Below are 19,009 nucleotides of genomic sequence, written 5' to 3' on the forward strand. Positions count from 1 at the left end.
ACTCCAGTTCAGTTAGCACAACAGTTTATTCCCCCCCCCCCCAGAAAATGCACCTCATCATTTTGCCAGCATGTACTGAATTTCAGCCTCTTGGAAACACAAGCATTTTGGAGGAGAGAAGATAAGAGCTTTCGTACATAATGATGTCACATGCAAAACTGAAAATAAGTCTTCTGGTGTCAAGCATCACAGAACGTAAGCCCTGCAGGTCAGCATTGACTCATTACTGCGTGTGTCATTAGCAATTTCAGCCAGGGTACTTCACCACAGCCCTAAATTTTATTGGCTCCAGATGTGTAGGGAGAGCCAAACCACTGTTGCTAGATCTGCTATATTCTCCAGTTTGAGCAATTCCTTGTTGAGGACAGCCCCAGGAGATTTGTACTTGCCCACACTTTCATAGAATCATAGAGTTTAAGGGACCCCAAAGGTCACCTGGTCCAACCCTCTGCAATGCAGGAATCTCAGCTAAAGCACATCCATGACAGATGGCAATCCAAGCTCTGCTTAAAAACATCCAAGGAAGGAGAGTCCACAACTCCCAAGGGAGACCGTTCCACTTTAAGCAATCAGACCTGTATATTTGTGTCATGGTCCAGTTCACGGGCGATCGAAGTCCCAGCAGGGGACATCAGGACCAGGGGCAAGATGGCAGGGTGAGAGCAGGAACAGGGGTCCAGAAGCCAGGAGTCTGAGGGTCAGCGAGCCGGGAGTCAAGAAGCCAAGAAGCCAAGAGTCCAAGGATCAAGAAGCAAGAAGCCAAACGCAGCAAGGCAAGAAGCATGTTGCTATGGCAAAGAGCTGAAGGGAAATGCAGACCTTATATCCCTTCCCAGCTCTTGCCACCAGGTGCTGTGAGTTACCAATTGGACTCACCTGTGTGGCCGTTCCTTTCCTCTTCAGAAGAAACTTAGGAAGGCCCCAGTCCTGCAAAGTCCTATTGGTCACAGGGCCTGGCTCCTGCATGCACACCTGACAATTTGGGTGTAATCTTGAATGTATGGTTATGCTCCCCACAATTATAGGAACACAATAAGATCTCTGATGGGTCAGACCAAAGGCTCAGCTAATCACACATTCTGCCTTGACAATGGCAACCCAGAAATCTATAGGGTGATGATAATAATAATAATAATAATAATAATAATAATAATAATAATAATAATAATAATATTTGTATCCCACCCTCCCTTGCCAGAGCTGGGCTCAGAGCAGCTAACGAAACATGAGTGCAATTGCACTCTCCCATTCATTACCCCCGGAACTGGTATACTGTATGTAGCTATAATCATAACTAACAGCAATCAATCATCTTATCATCATCCTTAGCTGGGGCAGGAAAGTGAAGTAATGCATGCCCCACCTTTTCCAAAGTTTTTTGGCAACAATCTCCCTAACCAAAGAGGTAAATGGCAACTTTCCCACGCAGCCTGCAGAGAGCTTGCCTGCAGAGAGTTCAAATGTGGGATAGAGTATTATGAACAGGACTAGTAGCAAGGAGTGGGGCAGGACTGGAAATGGGTTTTTGCTGATTTCCAAAGAGATGTCACATCAAAGTTCACATCAGAGCACATGTACTTTTCTTGCAGTTGCCTTTGGGCAGGAAAAAAACAAGAACAACACTTCACAATATAACATTCCTAGGAAGGGACACCATGCAGTTTCAGATAATAAATCCATCTCCTCCTCCTAAATATTTAGGAGTTTTAGAATCGTTGCAGAAAACTTACTCAAAAGATGCTGATAACAGGTTCAAATTACTTTATGGGTCAGTCCTATAGTCTGGGGGTGGTGGTAGAGAGACTGCACCGTCTTATTCTTTAATATTATCGAAACTTTCTAGTGATACGTTGAACAGATGAGGTCTCAGTTTGATTGGTTAGCTATGGAGTTAGAATAGAACTAGCCTTCACATCAAAATAAGAATAGGCTTAATCTAAGAAATATCCAATACACAATCTTTATCATATGGAATGTTATTGGAATGATGAAACGAACTAACCATGTTAGGTTTTGTGGTTTGCAATCCAAATGATCACTTTTTATACTGTTCCAGAACACTTAATCTAATCAGTGGGTTTAACCTCAGAATATTGCTATCAATACTATTGGTGAAAGTAATTGTTCTATAAAATATTAATGGGTAACTGCAATTTGGTTTCATACAAAAGACTAATACTACAAAGAGGAGGGAAGCCTTGTAGCTCAAGACATCGTAGTGTTTGCTTGACGTCCTTCTATGTGGAATGGGAAATCAATGAGCCCACTAAGCATTTCTTACCCCAGCCAGACTGGTGCATTTATTGCCACTCAGGACGTATGTACTGGCACTGTGGTCTAAACCACTGAGCCTCTTGGGCTTGCCAATCAGAAGGTCAGCAGTTTGAATCCCCGCGACGGGGTGAGCTCCTGTTGTTCGGTCCCAGCTCCTGCCAACCTAGCAGTTCGAAAGCACATCAAAGTGCAAGTAGATAAATAGGTACTCCTCCGGCTGGAAGGTAAACGGTGATTCCGTGCGCTCCTCTGGTTTCGGTGTTCCATTGCTCCAGAAGCAGCTTAGTCATGCTGGCCACATGACCCAGAAAAACTGTCTGCGGACAAACGCCAGCTCCCTCGGCCTGTAAAGTGAAATGAGCACCGCAACCCCAGAGTCTCCGACTGGACTTAACTTTCAGGGGTACTTTACCTTTACCTATTTTTTTGCTTAGCTTCAGTGTTAGATAACAGGCCAACTTAAACTTTGCCTGCATTGTATGAACATGTACAAAGAGGTTTTGGAGGAACTAGGAAGGTACAGTGCCAGGGAACACGAGTGATGATGAATAATCTATTTTTTAAAACTCTCATTCTAAGAGTGTATACACAATGTGTATTAATGTACATTTGGTGCTGAATGCGGGAACCTTTTGGGTGGTGCTGTACGCACAACAACATCCCCGTGTCATCCCTGACCCACAATATTTGTTGATGTAAAGTGCATTCTGCTGGAAGTTTTAATCTGTTTTGAGGGCCAGGTCTTTAGCCATGCCAATCTTTTACTGGACTGAAGCATATAAATTTGCAGTTGTCTACCTACCCCAACAAATTTAGGAATTCCTTTATAGTCCTTTAGGAAAAACCAACCTTTCCCCCTCATTAGCCTCAAAGCAAATACCTATTTTCTGCTCCACATGCTCTGGAAACGTGAAGGGATAATGGACTCCTGACTAAACTAATGAACTGAAACCTCTTCGTGCTGAAGAGGGAAGCGGTGGGGCCACCATAATAAACCGCTGTTATGAATTACTCAGGTTAAAATAACTCGATGGAAATGCAGTAGGAACTTCTGCTTTAATCAGGACCAAAAACAGGTGGAGGGAGCCTTCCAGTTCACTTTGCAGTGCCCTAGTTTTAGCAGCGAAAGGATCTCTCTGCATTTGCCTGTGAGAACAAGCTGGTAAAAACCGACATTTCCCTCATCGTCTGAGAACTGAGAATCCAAACAGAAATGAGAAAGATGACATGTTTTGAAGGAAGAATACAACCATAGGAAGACGAGGAATTAAAGGTGGCAGGATTAAGTGAGCTTTAGCCGACGGTGTTTGGTATAGGGACTCTATATTAAAAATAAACGAAAGAAAGCAGAGTGTGTGGGCTCCTTGCTCTGCAGGGGAGTGAAGAAAGCAAAGGGGAAGATGGTGAATTTCTTTCCCGTGGCAGTGACCCATCTAGTGACCCATCAGGTCAGTGGCCCATCAGGTCAGTGGCCCATCTAGTGCAGTATCCTGTTCTCACATTGCCAACCAGATGCCCGGGGAAACCTGCAAGCAGAATTCGAACACAAGAGCACTCTCTCCTCTTGTGGTTTCCAGCAACTGGCATTCAAAGGCGTAACTGTCTCTGAAGATGGAGGCAGTGCATAGCCATCACAGCAAGTAGCCATTGATAGCCTTTTTCCTCCCTGAATTTGTCTGATCCTCTTTTAAAGCCATGTAAGCTGGTGGGCAGGGACACGGGTGGCGCTGTGGGTTAAACCACAGAGACTAGGACTTGCCGATCAGAAGGTCGGCGGTTCGAATCCCCGTGACGGGGTGAGCTCCCATTGCTCAGTCCCTGCTCCTGCCAACCTAGCAGTTTGAAAGCATGTCAAAGTGCAAGTAGATAAATAGGTACCGCTCCGGCGGAAAGGCAAACGGCGTTTCCGTGCGCTGCTCTGGTTCGCCAGAAGTGGCTTAGTCCTGCTGGCCACATGACCCGGAAGCTGTATGCCAGCTCCCTTGGCCAATAAAGCGAGATGAGCGCCGCAACCCCAGAGTTGGCCATGACTGGACCTAATGGTCAGGGGTCCCTTTACCTTTACCTTTAAGCTGGTGGGCATCACTGGGAGTGAGTTCTGAAGCTGAACTAGGCCCTTCGGTAAGGCATTAAGAGTGAAATGGGAAAGACATCTCTGCACTCTGCAAGCTAATAATAATAATAATAATAATAATAATAATAATAATAATAATTTATTATTTATACCCTGCCCATCTGGCTGGGTTTCCCCAGCCACTCTGGGCGGCTTCCAACAAAAGATTAAAAATACATTAAAACATCAGTCATTGAAAACTTCCCTAAACAGGGCTGACTTCAGATCTCTTCTAAACATCAGATAGTTGTTTATCTCTTTGACATTTGATGGTAGGGCGTTCCACACAGCAGGTGCCACTACCAAGAAAGCCCTCTGCCTGGTTCCCTGTAATTTTGCTTCTCACAGTGAGGGAACCGCCAGAAGACCCTTGCAGCTGGACCACAGTGTCCGGGCTGAACGATGGGGGTGGAGACACTCCCTCAGGTATACTGGGCCAAGGCCGTTTAGGGCTTTAAAGGTCAGCATCAACACTTAGAATTGTGCTCAGAAACGTACTGGGAGCCAATGTAGGTCCTTCAAGAACAGTGTTATGTGGTTTCGGCAGCCACTCCCAGTCACCAGTCTAGCTGCCGCATTCTGGATTAGTTGTTGTTTCTGGGTCACCTTCAAAGGTAGCCCCCACGTAAAGCAACACCTGTGGAACGGGACCAATGACTATAGCTCTTAAATACAGTGGTACCTCACGTTAAGAACTTAATTCATTCTGGAGGTCTGTTCTTAACCTGAAACTGTTCTTAACCTGAAGCACCACTTTAGCTAAGAGGGCCTCTCACTGCCGCCGCGCCGCCACCACACAATTTCTGTTCTCATCCTGAAGCAAAGTTCTTAACCCGAGGTAATATTTCTGGGTTAGCAGAGTCTGTAACTTAAAGCGTCTGTAACCCGAGGTACCACTGTTTAAAGAAACAGAGAATGATTTACTTGGTTCAGTAAGATCGCGCAACCTCAAGCCTGTTCACAAGTGGCAGAATAACAAAAAGAGAAACGTCCTCCGGTGGTATAAAAAGCAGCAAGACGAAGGCCTCCAGTCAAGGAAGGCTTAATGGAAACATTCTTCTGCTGCTTCAGTTTGGTAATAGCAAAGCGGGGGGGGGGGGCCTTTGATTTGAAAAGTATTATTATGAATATGGGCCTATATGACATGGTCTTCCATGGAATTTTACATTAAAAACTCAACAATACATTTGTAAACTACAAAAAAGAGCAAAGCCTCTTAGCTTTGATTTCAGCTTCATGAGTCATGAGGCTGTATGATGTTAAACCAGAAAAATGCAAGCCCTTTCATAGCAGGTACTTGCTACCAGGCAAAGTATTTGAGTTAATTTTGAGTTAAAAATATAACAGAAAAACAGGAATCCTTGGAGTCAGCTTCTAATCTTGAATGCGGGACATCAGTGGATCAGTTTGGCTGAATTCATTTCTCATTATTATTTCACCCCCAGAGAGCCAATATTGAGTAGTGGGGCCTTAGGCCTGATCTATTCGGGCTCTTTTTATGTTTTCATGTATGGTGTTGCAGTCCTTCACCTCGATCCCACTCAGTTCAATGTTATTTACGTAAAAGAAAATATGTGGACTGTTCATTGGGTTGTGCATTTCAGCTGACCTCATCCTTTCATTGCATAATGATTTTGAAGGGAGTGGGCAGGGGGGGTGCATTGACAGTTGGAAGGCAACGCCCGGAGAGCAGGAGGAGAAATGCATCTGGAGCAAATAAGATATGCAGGTTTGACTGATAAGCGAAAGGAGTGCACTGCCAAAATGCTCTGGCAACACCCAATGAGGCCATAAGGCAAAGGGGGGAATATGATATGATACGTTACTGGTGGTGGGGTGGTTGGGAGGTGCTGCTAGGGTATAAAAACTGCTTGCTTACGTGTTTTAGACGCCCCCAGCCTTTGGAAATAATTCCGCTGGTGGTCTCTGCGCAGATCACAATAAACTTTTTCTCCGAAGGAACTGAATCCCTGGTGCTTCTTTGTCACCTCTGTGTCCTGGGTAAGCGGGCAAATGGATCCCAAGTAATTAAGGCTTCAGATTTGGGGGCTCGTCCGGGATTTGCCCATACCCATTGGACCGGAGGCCAGGCTCGACTGCGGTGAACAGCTTGGGCTGGCGCTCGCAGCTCCAAGCGCGCACCCTGCCAGTTTGTAGGGGGAGCCAGCCACGCCGTCCCGAAGTGGAGACACTGGGTCGAGGGAGAAAAAGGAAGGCCGAAGAAAGGGACCCACAACAGGAGAAAGGTGAGCCCTAAGGGAAAGGGACTAGAGGCTTGATCAACCTCACCTGGCCGTGGCAGTAAAAGTGCCGCCAGGAGGGTAGGAGGGGAGGACAGAGGGGAGCCTGTGTTGTGTGTGGTGTGAAAGGATGAATGTATATGTGAGGCCGGGGCTTAGCGTCCCCTTGGCCAAGCGTGTGTAGGATTGTGAGTTTCTTGGCAGCGCGAGCTCGTCCAAGCCACAGTCTGTAGCAAAACCGGTGTGTTTGAAGAGAAGTCCCATATAGGAGCAGAGTATTTTGTTAGACATGGGATCTGGAGGCAGTAAATGTACCCCTTTGCAGTGTTTACTGGATAACTGGAGAACAGCTACAAAACATGACTATTGGGGTTTTAAGTTGCAGAAAGAGAGACTCAGAACTTTATGTGAAGTAGTTTGGCCCACGCACGGAACTGGCTGGCCATCAGAGGGCACTCTCGACCTGCAGTTAATAGACCCCCTGTGGCAAAATATAGTTAATGCTCACCCAGACCAGATTCCTTATATTTCCACCTGGAAAACTAATGTGGAAAAAAATCCCTCGTGGCTGGAGTCCTGCCGCAGTAGAATAGACCAGGGCGCCCGCCTGTGTGCGGTCAGAACGAAGCCAAAACCCCCGGTCTTACAGGACCCGGAAGAAGAAGGTGTATTGAGACCTCCTCCCCCATATGCCCCACCAACGGCAGTGCCAGGGGAGGCCAAAGATGATGAATCAGATGAGGAAAAGGGAGAGGATGAGGAGTTTAGACAGACTATTGGAAAGTTGACAAAGGGTGGAAAGAGGTGGACTGAAGAACAAAGGAAAAGAGTTAGGGATTTTGTAAATGACTTTAAGGAAGAAATAGACGTTAGTGGGCACTTAGTGAGTGCCGCAGAGTGTAAAAGGGAGCAATGGAAGAAGAAACAGAGACATTGGGAACAGGCTTGGGATAGAGCTGCCCTGCATAAGGCAGCCAAGAAACAAAAGGAGAGAGCAGAGAAAATAGCCCCCCTGCGCCGGGTTTATGACCCACCGGGACCCCCAGGGGTGAACGGGGCGCCAGCGCCACGAACATATACGGTCCAACATGTGCCTTTCTCAAGTGCAGATGTATGTAATTGGCGCAATCAGAATCCCTCTTTTGAGGAGAACCCAGCGAAAATTATAAAATTGTTTGAAGGGATTTTTAAAACTTATAATCCCACTTATGATGATTTAGAATATCTCCTGGACTCACTACTAACTACAGAAGAAACTAGGAGAGTCCACACTGAGGCAAGAGCGCATTTGCGGGCTCAAAACCTGGGTGAGGTGGCCATAAATATCGCCTACCCCCGAGAAACCCCTAACTGGGATTACCAAGAAGTGGGAGGCCAAAATTCTTTAAATACGTACCGCCAACATGTATTGACTGGGATGAGGCGGGCCTCCCGGAAGCCTACTAATTTGATGAGAGTTAGGGAAGTAATTCAGAAGCCTGAAGAACCACCTGGAGCGTATTTAGAAAGACTGAAAGAGGCATATAGACAGTATACTCCCCTGGACCCAGATGACGGAGCAAATGCCCCCATTTTGAAGGCCGCCTTCGTAGCCCAGGCAGCTGCCGATATTCGCCGAAAAATCCAGAAGAATGAAGGGTTCATGGGACATTCTTTGGAGTGGATGTTAGAAATAGCACAGACTACTTATAACCAGAGAGAGGAGGAAGCTCAGAAAAAGAAAGAGAAATACCAAGCTAGGAAGTTAATGGCGCTACGGACTAGCGGTCCTTTGGGAGGAGAAGCAACCCGGGGAGGAGGGCGAAATCGCTTGGGACGGAACCAATGCGCGATCTGCCGGCAGGAAGGGCACTGGAAACGGGAGTGCCCGCAAGCACAACAAGAAGCCAGGGGACGAGGAGCTAGGATATCCGAACCCGCCCAGGCTACACCAGGCCCAGGTCCAAGACCCTGGGCTCCTGGGAATCAAGGGAGGGGTAGAGGAAGAGGCCAAGGGCCTCCATGGATGCCACCACCGCAGCGGCAGCCGGGAGCCATGAGCCTGAGGGAAGATGAAGAGACTTATTAGGACAGACCGGGCCCAGCTGATATAGGTTCCCGTGAGCCCATGGTCAAGATACAAGCAGGGAACCAAATGATGCCTTTTTTAGTGGACACAGGAGCGGCTTACTCTGTCGTCCCAATCCCCATGACTAAGCCTACCACCAAAACAATCAGTGTAATTGGGGCAACTGGGAAATCACAAAAAGCCCCCTTTCTACAGCCTGTAACTTGTAAATTAGGAGGCCAGGTAGTACAACATAAATTCTTGTACATTCCGGAATGCCCCATCCCATTGTTGGGCCGAGACTTATTGGCAAAACTACAAGCTCAAATTTTCTTCAACCCATCTGGGGAAGTTGCCATGTCCACTGGGCCCATCGGAGAGTGGGCCTTAGAGGTACCATTGAGGGAACATTGGCGCCTCATGATGGTAGAAGAAGAGGAGGGAATTGTCCCTGATGAACTCCTCAATGAGGTAAACCCTGAAGTGTGGGCAGAGGACAACCCCCCCGGCATGGCCAAAAATATACCTCCAATAATTGTAAAGCCAAAGCCATTTGCCAACCCAGTAGCTGTGAACCAATATCCTATCCCGAGGGCGGCAGCAGAGGGAGTATGGACCCATCTAGCTCGGCTTCTTCAGTATGGCATTCTGAAACCATGCCAGTCACAGTGGAACACCCCCTTACTCCCTGTAAAGAAGGAGGGAGGAGCATACAGACCAGTCCAGGATTTGAGGCTGGTGAATCAGGCCGTGGAAACGCTCCATCCAAATGTGCCAAACCCATACACATTATTGAGCCTTATTCCACCAACAGCTCAGTGCTTCACAGTGCTGGATTTAAAAGATGCATTTTTCTGCTGCAGATTAGCAGAAGAAAGTCAGCCTTTATTCGCATTTCAATGGACTGACCCAGGGACTGGCACTAAGGTTCAATACACCTGGACTAGGCTCCCACAGGGGTTCAAGAATTCCCCAACCCTTTTTGGGGTGGCATTGGCCTCAGATTTGGCTAACTTCCCCACCTCCCCAACCAGGGTCTTATTGCAGTACTCAGATGACCTTTTATTGGCGTGTTTGGACAAAACAACATGCATGAAAGCCACCAAGGACTTGTTAAACCACCTGGCTGAGGCTGGATACCGGGTATCCAAGAAAAAGGCGCAGATATGTCAACCAACTGTAAAATACCTTGGTTTTGACATCTCTCACCAACAGCGAACTCTAAGGGAGGAAAGAAAACAGGCTATTATCCAAATACCAGAGCCAAAAAACCGCAGGGAGCTCCGTGGTTTTCTGGGATCCGCAGGGTTCTGTAGGATATGGATACCTAACTACAGCAGCATTGCTCGGCCCCTGCATGAGTCAACTAGGGGAACAGAGAAGGATCCTTTTATATGGGGCAGGGAACAGCAGCAGGCTTTTCAGGATCTCAAAGTGGCATTACAACAAGCCCCAGCGCTTGGCATCCCAAACCCCGAGAAGCCTTTTACCCTGTTCATAGATGAAGACCAGGGGGTAGCCAAGGGAGTTTTATGCCAGAAACTGGGCAATTGGCAGCAACCCGTTGCATACTTGTCAGAGAGGCTAACCTCAACAGAACAAGGGTTGCCCCCCTGTATGAGAGCGGTTGTGGCAGTGGCCACCCTACTCACAAAGGCAGATAAATTCACGTTCGGACAAGACACCACTTGTGTGACTCCACACGCAGTCCCAGCCTTACTTGACATGAAAGGCACCTATTTCCTATCACAAGCAAAAATGAGGAAGTGCCAGATGTTGTTATTACATCCACGCCTGAAGTTTCAGGTTACCACAGCCCTTAACCCAGCTACCTTATTACCGGTAGGAGAAGGTGAGGGACCGACCCATGATTGTGTAGAGGTCATGGATGAAGTGTATTCCAGCAGGCCTGACCTGAAGGATGAGGCAAACCCACATTGGCCTTCATGGTTTGTGGATGGAAGCAGCTTTGTTGAGGCTGGACAGCGAAAGGCAGGATATGCAGTAGTAGCCCTTGAAAACAACGTGGTTGAGGCCAGTTCACTCCCACTGGGAACCTCAGCCCAACTGGCTGAAATAACGGCACTTACCAGGGCCCTGTGTCTAGCAAAAGGGGAAAAGATCAATATTTATACTGACTCAAAGTACGCTTTCCTCACCCTGCATGCCCACGGGGCACTGTGGAAGGAAAGAGGTCTGCTCACCTCCAGAGGGGGTCAAGTGGCGCACCCTCAGGCGCTCTTAGACCTTCTGGACGCTGTCTGGGAACCTGAAGCAGTGGCAGTGATACACTGTTATGGACACAAAACTGGACCTAGTGAAGAGGCCAGGGGAAACCGCCTGGCTGACCGGGTAGCAAAGGAAGCAGCCCGGGGTTCATCCCCAACACCTTTCATTGGGGCTCTGGTACCAGAAGAAATTCTGGATAGCACCTTGAAACCAAGGTACTCTGCCCATGAGGTGGCTACCGCAGACGCTGAGGAGCTAAGGCTCTCTAAAGAAGGATGGTATCTCACCCCTGATGACCGGATATGGATCCCAGGATCATTATCCCGGCAAGTAATTCAGCGGTACCATGAGTCCACCCATGTGGGACCTGATGCCACGACCAAGCAGCTGGAAAAGTGTTTTTATGTGGCCAACCTTTACCAACTGGCTGCCCAAGCTTCCAGGAAATGCATGTTGTGCCAAAGGAACAACCCTAGAACTGGACACTTGGCTCCACCAGGAGTTCAGCACAGTGGGATGGCACCCATGGAGGACCTTGTTGTGGACTTTACTGAATTACCTCGATGTGGATTGTATCATTATTTGCTTGTGGCAGTATGTACGTACACAGGATGGGTTGAGGCATGGCCCACTAAGACTGAGCGGTCATCTGAAGTCACTAGATGTCTGCTGCGGGAAATCATTCCCCGCTATGGTTTGCCCCGCTCTATAGGATCAGATAATGGCCCAGCGTTCGTGCATTCAGTTTTGCAGGAATTAGCAAAAATAATGCAAATAAACTGGAAATTACATACTGCATATAGACCCCAAAGTTCTGGGAAGGTGGAAAGAATGAATAGGACTTTGAAAAATCAACTGTCCAAATTGACCCAAGAAACAGGGTCTAATTGGGTGTCCATGTTGCCCTTGGCTTTGCTTAGAGTCCGTAGTCTCCCATCGAAACGTACTCACTTGTCACCCTTTGAAGTGATGTTTGGAAGACCGGTTCCTTATGTGCGCATGCTTTCACCTATCCCTGTTCAAGATGTGGAGTTGAATAATTATGTACAGTCACTCTCCCAAGTTTTTCTCTCTCTCAATAGGTGGGCCCAAGCTCGGACTCCTTGCATTTTAGTCGAGTCCTTGCACCAGTTCAACCCAGGTGATGAAGTGTGGGTAAAAGACTGGGCCCAAATCCCGCTGCAACCGTGCTGGAAGGGACCCTACACTGTTCTCCTCTCTACACCCACTGCTGTGAAGGTTGCTGGCGTTACCCCTTGGGTCCACCACTCTCGAGTGAAGAAAGTAGTCTCTGATTGGACTGTGTCCCCACATCCCGAGGACCCCCTCCGGCTGACCATCTTCAGGCGCCCAGCGGACGACCGCTCTGCTGGTATCACTCCGGACCTCTAGGCACAGCTGGAGAAGTGGATAGGAGGAGCGCCCGCCGGCAGCGCTCCCAACGTACCTGCAGTTCGAGTAACACCACCTGATAATGTTTTAAATTCCGAAAGAACTCTAGTGTGTATTATTTGGTGTGAGGAAGAGCCCGTGGGTATTTTGACACCAAGTGCCACCTACTCTTGTGGGTGTGTGGTAATCTACCAACCTTGGGCTCCTTCCCCGTGGGGCTTGTGTTTGCCCTCCACCCACCAAGGATATAGTCACCCCGCAGGACTAGAAGGGTTCTATTTGCATACTATAGGTTTTGATCCTTGGAGGTTTCCACGACCCCTTTTATCCTGATCGCCCTGAACGCCCAGGCAGGCCAAATCCTTCCCCAGACCCTTATCATGATTAAGGAATGGTGGGAGGAACCTTGGAACCATCGGGCATGGTGGATAGGGGTGACATGTACTGCCTTGATTATATGGATGCTGTTATATTTCTGTTGGCACGAACGCCATAGGTTTTCTGGAAGGAAGCGATCCCCCTCCATCCCCTTGATGATCCTTCTCCTATTTATGGTGGGAGAATCCACTCCCAAGGCCAAATGCTTCCAGGCCTTAAATCGTAATAGCATTTTCCCCACACATGAAATGAGAAGACAGGGGGCTCAGAGTCTCTATAACAAGTGGCTTCAATTGGCAGAAATAGTAGCCCATGAAGCAAATAAAACTGCTTGTCTTGTTTGTACCCTTGGACCCTTTGATGGAGGAGGAGGAATGCCCATGCTCCCCGTACCCCTCAATCGTTCTCAGATCCAATATACGTATAGTCCATCCCGCCCAACTCCTTATTGGAACCATTCAACTCCTTTACGAGTTTATAGGGTCTCTGGATGGTTCTGTACTAATAAAACCCGAAATGCCGTTTACAACCATACGAGGTTTTTAGGACGGTCATCATGTAATTGTACATGTGGTCCTTTGGACATCTCTGAATGTGGCGGGGCTTGTACTAACCTTGCACTCCTGGAGGGAGATTCTCGAGCCAGCTGGGCCTCTTCTCAGCGCGGCAGTAATATTTATTGGATTTGTGGGACAAAAGCTTATCACCTCTATCCACGGAACGGATATGGTGTCTGCTTTCCAGCATTTCTTGTACCTCCAATGTGGATACCCTCTTCCCCATCCCATCGTAACCGCCGCTCTGTTGATATCTCCAACATCGCGGGGGGTAGTAAACAAACCTGGGGAAAGGACGAATGGCCACCTGAACGCATAATTGCCCACTATGACCCTGCCTCCTGGAATCCCGATGAGTGGGTGACAGGAGCCCGAGAACCCATTTACAATCTCAATCGCATCATCCGGCTCCAGGCAGTGGTGGAAATCATAGCCAATGCCACGGCCACTGCCCTCCGCCTCGTGGCCACCCAGTTAGATGAAACCCGCACTGCCCTTCTCCAATTACGCTTGGGAATGGACTTTATTTTGGCCAAGCAAGGAGGATTTTGTGCGGCCCTCAACCTGACTGGTGGAGCATGTTGTTTTAACATTTCAGATCATGGCGAAGCCATCCGTAATTTGGCTGCTAGCATTGAAAAAGTAGCCCATGTTCCTGTACAAACTTGGGAAGGATGGGATATGTCCTGGCTAGACAATTTCCTCCCAACAGGGTGGCTCCGGGGGCTCTTTGCTATGCTTATGGGACCTTTGCTAATTTTGCTTTTGCTATGCTTTTGTATGCCCTGCTTGGTCCAATGCTTGCAAAATATGATGCAAAAAATGATGTCCCGAATGATGGGACCCCGTGTGATTGCCCTCATGCGAGAGTATAGGCCTATCCCTGCGAACGAACCTATGGATTAGGTTGTTCAGAAGAAGAGGAGGGAAATGAAGGGAGTGGGCAGGGGGGGTGCATTGACAGTTGGAAGGCAACGCCCGGAGAGCAGGAGGAGAAATGCATCTGGAGCAAATAAGATATGCAGGTTTGACTGATAAGCGAAAGGAGTGCACTGCCAAAATGCTCTGGCAACACCCAATGAGGCCATAAGGCAAAGGGGGGAATATGATATGATACGTTACTGGTGGTGGGGTGGTTGGGAGGTGCTGCTAGGGTATAAAAACTGCTTGCTTACGTGTTTTAGACGCCCCCAGCCTTTGGAAATAATTCCGCTGGTGGTCTCTGCGCAGATCACAATAAACTTTTTCTCCGAAGGAACTGAATCCCTGGTGCTTCTTTGTCACCTCTGTGTCCTGGGTAAGCGGGCAAATGGATCCCAAGTAATTAAGGCTTCAATTTCATAAAACCAAGTGGATAAATAATTGCATATTTCTTGCATGTTTACCTCTGACTCCATTTCCTTCACCTTGTCTCTGGTGTATTTGTCTAGATTTTAAGCTCCTTGGGGTAGGGACCCCTTTTCTCAGCAAACTAAATGGTTTCTCTCTTCCTGTTATTTTCCGGTTTGCGCCTAGTGGCGTATTTGCCAACGTGCTTAAAAATATAATCTTGTTTTCTTCTTTCTGGTTTCCTGTATATCAGTGGTAGTCACTACAGTGTAGTTTTTTAACAACAATCTTGCCTTTTAAGATTGCGTGTGCTGCCTGTGCTGTTTTTATCTGATCGTTTGCTTAGCTTAAAAGCCACCTTGTTGAACTAATAATTTTTAATTGCTAATGCATTAAACTCTGGGCCATGTTGAGATTCCACCTGTAGCGCTATTCTGGCCTTCTCTTGTAGAGAAGAGGTTTGTATTCAACTAAGTTCTACTTGAAGAATTTTTCAATGCAGTTCACAAAAATGCACATATTAGGAAACGTACCGGTACATAAAAAGGAACATGTTGGTAAAAACAACATACAAAACATTAGGGAAAACTGCTTACAAGAATGTAATGCACATTTTGTTTGCAGTTTTGAGGAGAAATTTGCACAAAAATGCTGATTAATTTTCCGATTCTGCTATACAGTAACTGTTTCTCCTTACTGTTTTGTCTTGCTTGTGTTGTAATGAATGTTATATATATGATCCTGATATGGAAGGGGGGGCATGTCTTCTTCACCTTCTTCGCTACAATATATCCATTTATTTCCAATTGTCAATGTCAAAAGCGACTAAAATCTATAAAATTCATAGAAAATCAACGTGCCAATTTGCTCAATTTCTCTAGGACTCCATAAACAAAACAAAACAAAATTCCTTCCAGTAGCACCTTAAAGACCAACTAAGTTAGTTCTTGGTATGAGCTTTCGTGTGCATGCACACTTCTTCAGGTATCCCAGTTACATCATGAATACATTAAGAAGAGGTTGGGTTACACAGATTACATCATGAATACATTAAGAAGAGGTTGGGTTACACAGGATTAACATATGGTATCTGAAGAAGTGTGCATGCACACGAAAGCTCATACCAAGAACTAACTTAGTTGGTCTTTAAGGTGCTACTGGAAGGAATCTTTTTTGTTTTGACTATGGCAGACCAACACGGCTACCTATCTGTAACTGAATCTAGGACTCCATGACACCTCCCCTGTACTCCATAATCCCTCAAGCAAGGTGTCAAGACCCTACTCCTGTCAAATCACTCTGCCAAGCCTTTCCTCCAGGCAATGCCAGTACATGGACCATTGTCTTCTCATCACCGGTACTCAGGATGTGCTTATCTGCGCATATCTCCAGCTCTGCATATTCCCCCCTCCCTCCTCCATATGTTAATCCTGTGTAACCCAACCTCTTCTTAATGTATTCATGATGTAATCTGTGTAACCCAACCTCTTCTTAATGTATTCATGATGTAACTGGGATGTGTTTTGCTCTGTATTCTGGGGCATGGAGGGAAGTTTCAAAAGTTCATGTCACCCCTTTCTCGCTGTTCAATCTCGCCTTGAACCTGTTGCGCAGTAAACTTGGATCTTCTGCAGCTTGCTCCTGTCTCTGGCTGAGCTCATTTTCCTCCGCAGGGACCCACGGACTTAGTCCGACGAGCTGGGTGGCAGAGCAGCCTCGCACCCAGATTTTACCGTAACAATCAAAAAAAACTTTGCTGATTCAAAATGGCGCAATTCTGCACAACATTGCTGTGTTTTAGTTATGCAGCACAAAAACAAAGCTTGTGAGATTTTGCTTGATTGTTTCCCGGCAAACCTGTGACACTTGCTAGGTGCTGAAACTGCAGGTCAGGCCTCATCCATCACAGAAAAGGAGCCTTTCAAACCAAACAGTTCTGAGAGAATTAAAAAGAAAAACAGCCACAGTGAAAACAACCAGGCATCCTAAGTGACTGTCCTGAATTCATTAAGACTATAAATATTTCCTTCCCAGAGAGGATATTGTTTGAAAGATTCCATGCTAGAAAAAGAATCACAATTTTTTCTAGGCAATCTATGATAGTCTAACAGATGCTCATCACATTACAGTGGTACCTCAGGTTACGTACGCTTCAGGTTACATACGCTTCAGGTTACAGACTCCGCTAACCCAGAAATAGTGCTACAAGGTTAAGAACTTTGCTTCAGGGTGAGAAGAGAAATTGTGCTCCAGCGGCGTGGCAGCAGCAGGAGGCCCCATTAGCTAAAGTGGTGCTTCAGGTTAAGAACAGTTTCAGATTAAGTACGGCCCTCCGGAACGAATTAAGTACTTAACCTGAGGTACCACTGTATATCCCACAAGGGCTCAGAAACCCAGAACCATCTCAGTTGAGCTTGTGAAAGCTTCATTGTTTCAAGTGCTATAAATGACAATGGCCCTTCAGTCATATTATGAACGTTTGAGGGAGAATACCAATATTTAGGAAGTCAACATGGCACTACTCACAGACACAAAAGAGGGAAATATTAGCAGGCTTAGGGAAAACCAATTGTAATCCCTCCTTTAAAAAACCCAAACCAGTACAGGATATAAATACATAAAATAACAACAACAATAATAATATTTGCTCAGAGTGAGAAGTAAGTCACAGTTCTTAGGATTGTTTGTGGGAGGCCATGTACTTAAATGTGTGGTATGTATGCAAACCCAATGTGAAAGGAAGTATGGTCTGTCATTTGGATCACAACAATGTTGTATGAATGCAGCAGCAACAACAACAACAGGTTGTGGGTATGCTCAGCACCAGTTCCACAATAAACTTTCATCCGGATGCAGAATAGCACTGAGGAAATTGTTCTGAACTGGCTAAACAATTCTCAGTAGCGAACCTCTCAGCTCCTTTTCACAGCTGCCTCTCAAGAAGAGGGGGCGAGTGTATATTTCATTTGATTGCTGTTACACAACCCCAGATGGCCAGTCTCTCAAAATAAGGGGGCTTACTTACAGTAATTACATCTGCCTACTTAATAAGCTACAATTACACAGATATGCAAGCAACCAAGCCTTATGATATAAGGATCACACGTTCATGGCGTAATAGGGAGCAATTTGCCACGTGGAAATGGAAATATTAAAATGGTCAAGTTAATGGAAGTTGCATTACCTGCGATGCATTGCCATAATGACTGATAAATAGGTTTTTCCTTTCTGTGAAGCTATCAGATAAAAAGAAGAGGTGTCCACTAAATTGGCTAGAGTGCAGACAGAGCTAGCAAATGAGTGCTAGCATTTGACATGGGTCTTCCTTTCAACCTCTCCTTTTTTACAGCTTTGGAAATGAACATCACGAAGCGTTACATGACTTTTATTATTTATTAAATTTCTATACCACTCTTCATCTGAGGATCACAGGGCAGTTTAAAATTTAAAAACTCAAAAAGGAAAAAAATGCATACCATAGTAACAAACAATACCACCCCCTATTTTAAACGCCATAGATAGTTTAATTACCCTGGGAGAAGAGGAATGTTTTAGCAAGGCACCTAAAGATATGCAACAAAGGTGCCAGGTGAGCCAGGTGAATGAAGGCCTCCTGCAGGTTCCAATATAAATTTCCCTTCCTGCAACACAAATACGCTGGGAGGTGAGGCTGGCACAATCTAATGCTTGGAATGAGCTAGTTTGGTTTGAAAACCTTCACTGAATTACAGTGGTACCTTGGTTTACATACGCTTCAGGTTACATACGCTTCAGGTTACAGACTCCGCTAACCCAGAAATAGTACCTAGGGTTAAGAACTTTGCTTCAGGATGAGAACAGAAATCGTGCTCCGGCAGCGCGGCGGCAGCAGGAGGCCCCATTAGCTAAAGTGGTGCTTCAGGTTAAGAACAGTTTCAGATTAAGAACGGACCTTCGGAATGAATTAAGTACTTGAACCCGAGGTACCACTGTAGTTCAAAAATCCCTGAACTGCACCTGAAAGTAGTTCCCATAATTGCAGAATGAACTGAACGTGAATGAAGTTTGTTTTAGGGTAGAAATTTGAATGATTTCTACTTCATCTTCACTTTTTTTATTATTCTTTAGACTCCGTGGTTTTGGCTTGGGTTTTTTGATGTTTTTCTACACATTTAGAACCGAGAATTAAAAGCAAAAGTTTGCCTCAACAGTTTTCAAAGGCCTGTCTACGCAGGAAGGTCTTAGTCTGCAGAAGGAGAACAAAGAAGGAGCCAGTCTAACCTCTCTTGGAAGGGGATTCCATGACATGTGAGCAGCCACAGGAAAGGCTCTCTCTCTCATGTTGCCACCAAGCCAGCCATGCTTCTGATGTTGATGGGACCAACAGGTAAAGGTGCTCACATGAGACAAGGTGGGCATAGGGAGATCATATAGGGCTTAAATCATATAGGCAGGCCCTCCAACTGTCCCT

This window comes from Podarcis melisellensis, assembly GCF_964234715.1.
Source record: "Podarcis melisellensis genome assembly, chromosome: 12".
NCBI classification, from domain to species: Eukaryota; Metazoa; Chordata; class Lepidosauria; order Squamata; family Lacertidae; genus Podarcis; species Podarcis melisellensis.